The 12,108-nt window shown below is 43.5% G+C and overlaps 1 non-coding gene and 1 pseudogene across 1 annotated transcript; both read right to left on the reverse strand.

The window, feature by feature from the left end:
* Positions 1-6,340: 6,340 nt before the first annotated feature.
* LOC149157378 (25S ribosomal RNA) lies at positions 6,341-8,736 on the reverse strand (annotated as a pseudogene).
* Positions 8,737-8,983: 247 nt separating this feature from the next.
* Positions 8,984-9,137, reverse strand: LOC149157379 (5.8S ribosomal RNA). Its single transcript, XR_016262151.1, has one exon. It is a non-coding gene; the product is annotated as a 5.8S ribosomal RNA (ribosomal RNA).
* Positions 9,138-12,108: the final 2,971 nt, after the last annotated feature.

The following is a 12,108-nucleotide window of genomic DNA, read 5'->3' on the forward strand; positions in this document are numbered from 1 at the left end:
AAAGACATCACCTGATTACCAGCCAATGATGTAAGTTGTTAACAGGGGCGAGAGGAATCACCGATAATGATAATGATCCTCAAGGTACTGTAGTACAATTCACGTGGTGTGAATAAAGGACTTGGCGTCGAACACCACGCAAAATCTTTCGGTCGAAGGTCATTGATGTAAACCTGTCGCCGGAAGTGAGAAACTTGCCATTGAGGCATGCAAGCTTCAAAGTACTGAAATGGGTGTTCCTAGATCGACTTCTTGGATAATGAGCTGATGTCGACAAGAAGCGATCCGTCATAGGAGGGCCTTAATGAATCCCACATCAATGACACGGAACGTAGCAAATGATTTTAATGGAGGTGAAAACGGTCTGGTGATATAAGTTTCAGGGTGGTGGTCATGAAAGAATGGAGCATAAATGTATTTCAGCAGGTGAGACATAGGTGAATTCTCTAAGTGACTTCTCTTGAACATATTGGCGACACTGACATGATGGATTGGTTGCATTAACCCCAAATGTGGATGGTGTGGTGTGACCATGGTGATGTGACAGGTGAATGAAACAACCCAACCCAACTTGGATGCGAAGTGAAAGTGTCATGTTCAAGAGCGACTTGCTACCAACAAAGTTTCTTCAAGTTTTCTTCCCAATTTTTCCCTAGTCATTGCTGACCAGTACCTATTTATTTTTTTCAAGCTTGAGGAGGATAACATATGCTTGTTCTATAATTTTCCCTTCGGGCAAACCCATCGCTATGTTTTAATGAGCCTAGCGGTAGTGAAACTCGTTCTTGTCTGCTATGGACAAGTTTGTCGCTATTAGGTTTTAACGAGTTTAACGACAAAGAAAACTCGGTCCTTTTCAATTTTAGAGAGTCTGAAAAGGGACGTAAAGGAAACTCCAAAAATCCTTTTTTGTCATCTAATCCCTTAAGTCCAAAAAATTATAAAACAATACATAAGGGATGAATTTTCGATACTTTTAATGAGCCAAACAAAACAAGCGCTCGATCTTTTTGTGTAATAATCCCTCAGGTCCAAAAAGATTAAAATCTAAAGGAGGGATAGCACTTCTGGTCCCTTTAACGAGCTGGAGAGGCCAATGGCTCGGCAATATTTGTATATTTTACGAGTCAGTTGAAAAGAGCTTAAAGGAGACTCATTTTTTGAGGAACGAGTGATAAATTCAGGTAGCAGCTGATTCCAGGTAAGGTTTCGAATTTCCCAATCACGGCAGTGTTACAAGGATGGCTAATAGGATCACTCTTCGCAGCTGTTCGTCAAAAGGGGTAAACAATCAAATAGAGGTGAATGATCGGCCAATACGGAGTGGAGGTGATGATGAGAACACGACCAAGGCTTTAAAGGCTGAAGTACTACATTCACCACAGTTATTTACCAGAAATTGGTTCATTTTTTATTGAGCTTAAACGTTGGGGGAAACATTTGCTCATTGTTTATGTTTATTTTTTAACAAGCATGAAGTCCGCGTTAAAACTGCTCGATATATCCAATCGCATAATAAGGATGTCTCATGTATAAAAACGGCAATTTTTCAAATCTTTGCCCCACATCCTTTCTTTATGCAAGTTAGGAAACGACCAATCCTACGAGTTTAAAGGGTTAGAAGACCTACAAATTTAAAAAAACAAATGGTCGCTCTTTGCTTGCATGCCAAAAGGTTTGTATGCCCCCAGGTATAAAATAGAGTTTCAAGGTTACCCTTCAATCTACAACAAAACATTTGTTTTATCGGGAAAGGTTTACCTCTTTCAGGTTACCAAATATTGTTTTATCTGCACCACAAACAAAACACTTCTTCGGCGATGCCTACCGAAATAGACAAAGGCGAGTGGCGCAGATGCCTCTACCCACATAACTTTGACAAGGGAATCTTATTCTAGTCCAACCCCCTTTTCCAATCACGAACGGGAGTGTCAGACTAGTCATATATCTCTCGCGGAAACCTATCCTATACCTAAAGTTTTCCTGCCGAAGCAGACCAGGGTGCATGCCCCCTGGGTTTCAGTCATGTCCCCCAAATCACTCGCGCTCATCAGGTCGACGAACTGGGGATTGATGAGACATTCCTTGCATGAAAAGACCATTCAGGGATGGTATATGACTATTTGCCATGTGTGAACCGGGAAATGAAAGCTGGTCTACGAGCTTGACCACTCTTCCTTCATGCGGAAAACACATTACTCTAAAGAGTGATGAGACAATGGCTCCCATGCAATAAATATAGTCTCGTCCAAGGAGTATATTATAATCTAGGGGTCCTTGGACTACCATTACGTTCATTTGAACGGTTTTCCCTCTCAATGTTATGGGCACATTGGGAAGGATCCCTAATGGTCGACTGGTTCCTTTGTCAAAGCCTGTTAGATTTCTCATCTCAGCCAAAAGCGATGGCGAACCAAGTGCTTTCCAAGCAGTCGAGGAAAGGATACTCACAGAAGCCCCTTCATCTATGATGGTACTGGCCATAACCATTCTATATACTTGAGCAATGATTCAGAATGGTACACTAGCCGGTAAACGGGGTCTGCCTAGTTGATTCCAGTTGAAGGAAACAACTAGGTTGCTTGGAGGTGGGACCGAATAGACGGCTGGGTATGACTCTGATGAAATTCCTTCCTGCGGTAAAGGAATGAGTAAATTTCCCCCTTGTTCATCAGAGCCTCTGTTTACGAAAATAATTTGGACGGTGTCATCCTTGTTCTATTCGGTGACTGTATCATCTGAAGATGGAACCTCTGAAGGCAATACCGGGTCAACTGCCACCTCGACCTTTTGACTTTCATCTGGTATGGGTTCAGATGGTTTATCTTCAATGATAGATGCTTCAGCCGACCACCTGGGCAGGTCAGCTGGATTTTCAACTAGTGACGGACTCGGCAAGAGTTTCTTATATCCAGGAGGAAGTCGTAACAGTGAAACCGGACGATTGTCCAAAACTATTTTAGCCTCATCTAAGAAGGTACAACGGTGGATGGTGTGATCGTCTTCACACAGTTTACAAGGAAATTTGCACTTTCCTTTTTGTCTAGGGGCTTCACTTTCACTAGTCGACGGTGTGTTTTCAACATGATCATCAGAGGTTGACGACACCGGGTTGTGCAAATGAGGAGACCAGTCCCTTAAGATCCGAGGGATGCAAGGACAATCTTTATGATAGTGATCTCCTTTGCAAATGACACATGGTGATTTAGGCCTGGTCGGTGCAGTGTGTGGATTTTTGCTAGACGATGCTTGGTTGCCCCTTTTCGCCTTTGGCTCCTTCTTCTTCTTCTCTTTCTTCTTCTTTTCCTTCTTCTTCTCAGGTACTTGATTTTTGGCTTTACCAACCTCATCAAGCGAAGAGGAAGGAGGAGAGGAAGAATTGGACGAAGTAGAGGATTGGAGGGTAACTTTGGAATTGTCTAGTTGCTAACTCAATTGTTCAGGAATTATGGTGTTCTGAACGACGAAGGTTGAGAAAAGCCATACGGGCAAGCCGATTGTCAATCCTAGAAGTGACAACGTGGCCATATGGGGTGTACCAACATCTCCCCAAGAGGAGAAGGGACTAGGATTTCCTCTAAGGGGAACTCCTTGGTTGGTGGACTCCATTTTCTCAACCTAAGACCAACGTAGGAAAGGTGATGATTATTCCGTTTAAAATAAATTTTAGACGCTTCGACACAACTTGTTTTTCAATTTTAGCGAGTCGAGAAAAACAAAAGATGACTCTAGTCGCCTTCGATTTTTAATGAGCCTGAAGTGACAAGTGCTCTGATGGACCTTTTCCATTAAGGAGTCTGAAAAGGAACGAAAGGGACTGCTCTGGAAATCTAGACAGAGGGATTACCAAACCAATCGCAAAACTACAGAATACTTTTTACGGTACGGCAGTCAATCTTCCTGAATGTTGTGTTCAGTGCATTGCGATCCATTCGGCGGCAGACATGGCTTCCTATGGATAAAGGATTAAGCCTATTGTGGTCTCCAAAAATATACTCGACGGTACATGGGAGCACAAGTCCGTATTGGCACTTATCGTCTCAAAGTGGAGGAATCACCCAACCAACAGTGAGAACAACAGTTACCAGGCTTTACGACGCCGAATACGTCTCTAGCCTAGACTTCTAGATGTTGTGCGTTAGGTTCCAAAGCATTGTTAGATTCATTAAATTTATTTTATAGTTGATCTTGCTTAAGAAATTTTCCTTTCAGGTTCACCGCGTGATGTAGATGTACAATTCCTAAAATGCAATCTAAGATGATAAACAGTCTTTTTATCTTCTTTGTGCAATGAAAATCCTAGCTACTAAGGAAAGAGAGACAATATTCTTTCAACAAAGAGCATAGAGCACACACTATATGCACTATCCTAAATCAAACCAATCAAACATTCCAAATGCAAATGCACATGCATGTATTTGTTTTCAGCCTTCTTAATATGTGAATGATAAAAATAAAGCTAATGCGCAAATCTGAATTATTTTTCAAAGCGATAATTTCTAACTAGTTTCTTTTCAAAATCAAAATGAAAACAACGACAACACTTTGCGATTTGGAAATGAAAACTTGCTTTTGACACTAGAAAAACTACTAATTCAGATCAAATACAATAGTAACAGGGTAATCGACTATCAAGAGCAATAAGACTCTCTTCTATAACTGAAAACGACACTTGCGACACTTTCAAATCAAGAAACGACAGTACAATTACGTTACCTCTTTGGAAAGGAGAACTGAAAATGACTCAACAAATACACAAAAAAATTTACAGTTCTTTACACAATGGAGGCAGAATAACAGCAAGGAAAGGGGTTTCAAATAGAGGTGTACTGACTACAGGCAGCAAAACTCTTGAATAGATCTGAAAAGAGTGAACACAGAAACCAAAATTTAGGAACAATGCCTAATCTGATCAGCGCACCTGTAACACAATGAATTTGAAATGCAACGCACCTTCTACACTCAGGAAGTGCGCTAAATTTGAGATTCATAGAACATACAGTGCGCTGGACCATGGACGAGACTTTGCTTGGGTTCTGGGTCACAGTTTGCAGTTTAGTTCAGGGATTTTGGCCGAGCAAGTGGTAATCAGTAACTCAATCACAGGGGTAGATCTAAGGAGGTTACTAGAGCCACCACAAGGGCAATTAGAGAGTTTGTAAATCAGTTGTTTAATTCATAAACAAAACCCAGAGATTGACTGAAGCGACATTTATCTACTTTGCATTTGCATAGAAAATGCAGTTCGAAGGCTACCTGGCTCAACTTCAGGCTCTGTCTGTAAGTTTATAAAGTAAACAAATGTAGATAAACAAACAACCTAGTCGCTCCCCAGTATGGTCACCATTTTGTTATAGGGAAAAGTGTCTACGCAGAACTGCTAATCCCACTAAGGCTGGTAGCTACCTTAGAAACAAACAAAGTAAAACTACTTTCGTTTTCCTTTATGAAAGATAGATGAGAGAAGAATAAAGGAGACCAACCTCTGTCTTGTGCTTGGTTCCTTGCTCGATTCCTCTCTCTTCCGATAGTCCTTTGCTACTTGCTTTCTTGTATACCCAACTTCATAGATTACCTGTAGAATCAAAGCAGAATAACACTATACGAGAACATGGATCTATTATCATAAACAATCTAGGATCAGATGTAAATTTACCATACAAATGCATGAAACATAAATTACACAAGAGTATGGAGGAAAACTTGAATAGCTTTATTGATAATCAAGAAAGAGCCAAGAGAGTTACAACCAATTGTTCTGACCCAGCATCATCCTCTCAGCAAGTAAGCCCTTCTTCACCTCATGAAAAGCTTAGATCACCCAACACTATGAGGTTGCCTCAAGAAACCAACAGCAATTCCTTACAAGATGAAAAATTCTAGCCTCTAGATCTCTGGGATGAGGGATCCATATATAGATGTCCGTAAGAGAGATGAGTCAGCTTGTGATTTGATTAGTGTCTTCCCTCTGATAGTTCTTGCTTCCACTTGGATATTGATGATCTCTTACTCATCCCTGGTCGAATTCGGAGAGGCAAGTGTCACAGGAGAAGTTTCTGGAAGATTCCATGCTTCTCCACCTCGTGGATTGACACTGCCATTTGTCTCTTCTCACCCATCACACCCCATAGAAGGGCTTTTTGAAATGCAACACACCCACTGTGTGTATTTAGGTGAGATGCAATGCACTTTGCCTATGGAGCAGGTGAAATGATCCAGTTTTGACTAGTTCTAAGTAGATTTTTATGGAGAACTTCTAGGAGAAGATGTAATCAGTTGACCTTGTTCTTTTAGGGGTTGGAACAAAACCTTTAGGGACTTAGGAGCCCTTGGTTTATGGACATTTTATGCTTGGGGTTGCAGTGACAAAAAATGTCTATAACAGATAGGGATAGTGGGAATCTCATTAATCCATTCATGTGCATCACTAATTAGATGACGAGGCATTTGGCTACCTTAAGAGAGTAATAGTTACTTCGGCCATTTACCCGTGCTTGGTTGAATTTCTTCCCTTTGACATTCAAAGCACTAGGAAGAAATCACATTTCATCAGCATCCACAAGGACCATCAAAATGCTTTGTTTTAATTAAACAGTTGGATTCCCTTTGTCCGTGTGAATTCTAAGTCGACTGTTCGACGCCTAGGGAAAATCCCCTGGCAGGGGGCATTCTACACCCATAGCCCAATTGGCACACGACTGCCCACCCTCGCCACAAAAGCAACTCAAGCAGACTGTCGACAGCCCATGAGTTGATGGTACAGACCCCGAGACCCAGCCCTCAGAGCCAATCCTTTTCCCAAATTTATGGATTCGTTTTGCCAACTTCTCTTACCTACATTGTTCTGTTGACTAGAGGTTTTTCACCTTGGAGACCTGATGTAGTTATGAGTATGACCGGGAATGAACAATACAAGTCCTCTAGATTTTCAGGGGCCATCGAGGGTGCATTGGGCACTGCAAGACATGTGGTGCTCTTCCAGCTGCTAGACCCTATCTTTGAGTGAACCGATTCCAGGGTGGGAAAGCTATTAAAAAAAAAAAGATAACTCTTCCCAGGGCCCCCAACGATGTCTCTAGATTCCATAACGTTGTCTCCCACCGCCATGTCCCAGTTTGGGAACCTTAACCCGATTCCCTTTCGATGCTTGTGCAGAGTGCACCCTTGATACAAGGCTTCCGCATCTCTTAGGATTGACTAACCCATGTCCAAGTGCTGTTCACATGGAACCTTTCCCCACTTCAGTCTTCAAAGTTCTCATTTGAATATTTTCTACTACCACCAATATCTGCACCAGGGGCCAATCCACCCAAGCTCATGCCTGAGGTTTCTCAATGACCCCCATGTCCTCCTACTCATCGGAGCTAGGCAATTGCTCTGACATCAAGTATAGGTTGCGCGCTTCAGCGCCATCCATTTTCAGGGCTAGTTGATTTGGCAGGTGAGTTGTTACACACTCCTTAGCAGATTTCGACTTCCATGACCACCGTCCTACTGTATTAATCAACCAACATCCTTTGTCGGATCTAGGTTATCATGCAATTTGGCATAGTAACTTGACTTTTGGTTCATCCCACATCACCAGTTCTTCTTACCAAAAATCGACCACTTGGAGCTCTCGATTCCACAGCATGACTCAATGGAACAGCTGCACCCTCTTACCTATTTAAAGTTTGAGAATAGGTCGAGGGTGTTATGCCCCTGATGCCTCTAATCATTTCCTTTACTCGATAAAACTCGCGTGTGATCTCTAGCTATCCTGAGGGAAACTTCAGAAGAAACCAGCTGCTAGATGGTTCGATTAGTTTTTTTCCCTTATACCCAAGTCAGAGGAATGAGTTGCACGTCAATATCACTATGAGCCTCCACCAGAATTTCCTCTGGCTTTGCCCTGCTCAAGCATAGTTCACCATCTTTTGGGTCCCAACAGGTGTGCTTGCAGTCGAACCCTTCACATAATCTCAAGGTCAGTCGATGATGCACACCCCTAGAGAGGGGACCTCGCTTGTTAGCTTCCTTGCACTTCACAAGTTTTCAAACCCCCCAACTCGCACACATGTTAGACTCCTTGGTTCATGTTTCAAGACAGATCGAATAGAGAGCCCGCCAACCAACACCATGAGCGTGTAGGTGCACATGGCCCGTCACAAGGGTGCATGCTTCGTTCCTCGACGACCACAATAGAAAACTGACAGGTAGTAATCCACCCACGCTTGTGATGATGTAGCAGCCCGTGTTGGTTTGCACCCCAAGTTGAGCGGCGAACTAGCCTGAGCATTCCACATCCGATCGAGATGCATCGACAGCCTCCATCCACTTCCCTCCCTACAATTTCAAGCACTCTTTAACTATCTTTTTAAAGTCCTTTTCATCTTTCCCTCGTGGTACTAATTCACTATCGGTCTCTCACCCATATTTAGCCTTGGATGGAATTTAACACCCAATTAGGGCTACATTCCCAAACAACTCGATTTAGTGACAATGCCTTGTGATGTGGTAGGGTCCCAGCCTGATGGGGCTATCACCCTCTCATGGGCCCCCTTCCAAGGGACATGGCCCAGGTTCGCCGCTAAGGATGCTTCTACAGACTACAATTCAGGCGACGCTGCCACCCGATTTTCATGGTGGGCTCTTCTCAGTTCACTCGCTGCTACTAGGAGAATCCTTCTAAGTTTCTTTTCCTTTGCCTAATTATATGCTTAAACTCAGTAGGTGTTCTCACTGAAGATGAGGTCACAAAGTTGGAGAAAAATCCACCCTACCCGATGGGAGGACAAGAGAGAAAAAAGCAAGTTCGAGCGATGCCACACAAAGCCCGCATCAACTAACACTGACTGCCCATCCAAGGGGACAAGATCATCACTTACTGATGCATGCCATGAAACATCGCTTGAGGTATTTTAGCCAACTGCACTGCATTGGGCACGGATGACCGGCTCCGCTGCTCCCTAAAATATTGCAGGGAGTGAATTTGAATGGGATGCGATGCTTAGATAGACATTCCCTCGATCGAGGCCTTGGGTGAAAATTGCGTTCAAAAATTTGATGATTCACGGGATTCTACAATTCACACTAAGTATCACATTTCACTACGTTTTTCATCGTAACAAGAGCAAAGATATCTGTTTCCGAGAGTTGTTTCCACTTATTATCGAAAAATCTACCACAACACTGAATAGGGGCACGTCCAACAACAAATGTAAGGCTAAGGGCCAAAAGGAGGAAAGGAAGAAAAATCCATGAAAGCAAGAGAAACAAAGGTGTCTATCCCCCTCACAAGAGGAGGCTAAAATAGAGAACAATCTCCTCGAGCCCCACGCCCTTGCAAAAATTGGGGAAATGCATGGAACAACAATTGAGAAGGACTAGGGTGGCCACTCGGGGAGCTCATACTACTTTTAATCCTTCTCGAAAACTAGTCCACAATAATTCCCCCTTTTCCCCATAAAGCTAGGGACCGAAAGGAAGAAGGGAAGAAAATAAGGTGCAAGAAGTAGAGACCAAACGTGGCTACTGGCTCACAAGGAGAGGCTCAAACAAAGCACAAGCCTCCCAAGCCCCGTGCCTTCACAAAAGGGGGGAATTGAAGGGGATGATGATTGAGAAGGACTAGGTTGGCCACACCAGGAGTTCACATTGTGTTTCGTCCTTCCTGAACACCAATCCACAACAATCCCACCTTTTCTCCGTAAAGCTAGGGGCCAGAAGGAAGAAGGGAAGAAAACAACATGAAAGAAAGGGATATCAATGGTGGCTACCGGTTCATAAGGTGAGGCTTCAACCAGAGAACAAGCTTCCCCAACCCTGTGCCTTGGAAAAAGGGGGGGAACTGTAGGGGACGACGATCAAGAAGGACTAGGGTGGCCACCTTGGGAGCTCGCACTGTGTTTTGTCCTTTCCGAACACCAATCCAAAACAATCCCACCTTTTCTCCATAAAGCTAGGGGCCAAAAGGAAGAAGGGAAGAAAATAACATGAAAGAAAGAGAGATGTTAAATGTGTTTACTGGCTCACAAGGGGAGGCTAAAACAGAGAACAAGCTTCCCCAACCCCGTGCCTTCGCAAAAACGGGGGAACTGTAGGCGACGATGATCAAGAAGGACTAGGGTGGCCACCCCCCGAACTCATGCTGCTTTTCATCCTTCCTGAACACCAATCCACAACAATCCCACCTTTTCTCAATAAAGCTAGGGGCCAAAAGCAAGAAGGGAAGAAAACAACATGAAAGAAAGAGACAAACATGGCTACCAGCTCACAAGGGGAGGCTCAAACATAGAACAAGCTTACCAAACCCCGTGCCTTCACAAAAAGGGGAGAACTGCAGGGGATGAAGATTCAGAAGGACTAGGGTGGCCACCCCAAGAACTTGCATTACTTTTTGTCCTTCCTAAACACCAACCCACAACAATCCCACCTCTTCTCCATAAAGCTAGGGGCAAAAGGAAGAAGGGAAGAAAACAACAACAAAGAAACAAAGATCCCAAGAAAAGGGAGAAGCTCAACAGCATGCCGAGTAGATGTTCGCTAACCAAAAAAAAAAATCAAACAAGGAAACCAATAAAAAAAGCATCCCACCTCTTCACACCCTCGCACATACATTACGGCACAACACCTTTCTAGCTTACAACATAACAAAAAACAATCAAACAATCAAGAAAATAAATCACAACCTAAACTTGACCACTAGAAAAGACAAGGGCTATGATGAGACTAGTGTCTAGAGCACGTTATTGAGAGTTAAACAACCTCCCAACCTAGCACAAGGCTTAAAATGACAAATAAAGTACTAATAACAAACTCACCCCACTACTGCACCCCTCCATGTACAAAACACCCAACAACCTTTCCACCGAGAAAGTCAATGGGGGTCAAGAATCAAAATCTAAAGAGGATTTTTCATGGGATGACACTCAATGCTGGAGAAAGCCACAGGCCACAAATACATCGATGGTGCAAGGCCACTAAAGAGTGGGACATCCGCAAAGAGCACACCATGAAACAAAGAAATGACCAAATCCAACAAAAAACCCACAATCCAAAGGGAGGAACAAAGACACAACCCACTACTTCTTTTCTCCTTAGAAGGGTAGTGGCTCACGAGAGGATGAGGAACTCCCTTGACGACAAAGGCATGAGATAAGATTGCCACCCTCATACCCATTGGCAGGGAAAATTGTGATCTCAATGGAGCTGAGATCGAGGGAGGGGTTTTTCATTACCTGGACACCCAACCCATCTGCGAGGGCATATCGAGGAATGGTCTAGAGGACTAGGGTGGCCAGCCCAATGGGTTGAACTGCTCTTCATCCATCCCATATTGATCCCACCCTGACAATTTACCCTCACAGAAAGTTTGAGCTACCAGGCATGCACGCAACCACTCCCTCAACCCAAACACCAACAAAAAATATCACCCAAGCAACACATCAACCACTGCCGCCTTTTCGAGAGAACCAACAATGGAAGCCTGCACCCTTGGCCCATGCCTTCCAACGAGAAAAAGACCAAGCACTACCGCTACGAATGAGTCTAAATTTATCCATCGAATTTCCCAAGCACCTCAACTGTAGCAACCATGCCCGGCCGAATAGATCATCGGAAGGGCTCCCAAGAAACAAGCTTCCAAACCCCCTACAGAAACACATTGGGGGAAATAAAAATAAAGGATTGGTGGGACAAGCACAAGCATGGCTTGCAAGCACACACATGAAAAACAAGTGTTACCTCAAGACAAGAAACCAACAATATTCCTACAAAACACCAAACCTTCTCCCCTAGAGACACACCACACAGTCCCACATAGCATTCGAAACCCAACCAACCTAAACAAAAAAGAAAACCCCTGCTATTAATGATCCTACCATAGGTTCACCTAGGGTAACATTGTTAGGACTTCTCCTTCCTCTAAATGATAACGTTCAATGAACTTCTAACGAAGTTGATGGTGATGAACCACCATCATCGACACAATATGAACACTTCACCGGATCATTCAATCGGTAGGAGTGATGGGTCGTGTGTACAAAGGGTAGGGACATAGTCAACACGAGTGGATGACATGCGCTTACTAGGAATTCCCTGTTGAAGGCAAATAATTGCAATGGTCTA

This window comes from Pinus tabuliformis, chromosome 5_2, assembly GCF_031772625.1.
Source record: "Pinus tabuliformis cultivar Carrire ecotype Pingquan chromosome 5_2, CPIR1, whole genome shotgun sequence".
NCBI classification, from domain to species: Eukaryota; Viridiplantae; Streptophyta; class Pinopsida; order Pinales; family Pinaceae; genus Pinus; species Pinus tabuliformis.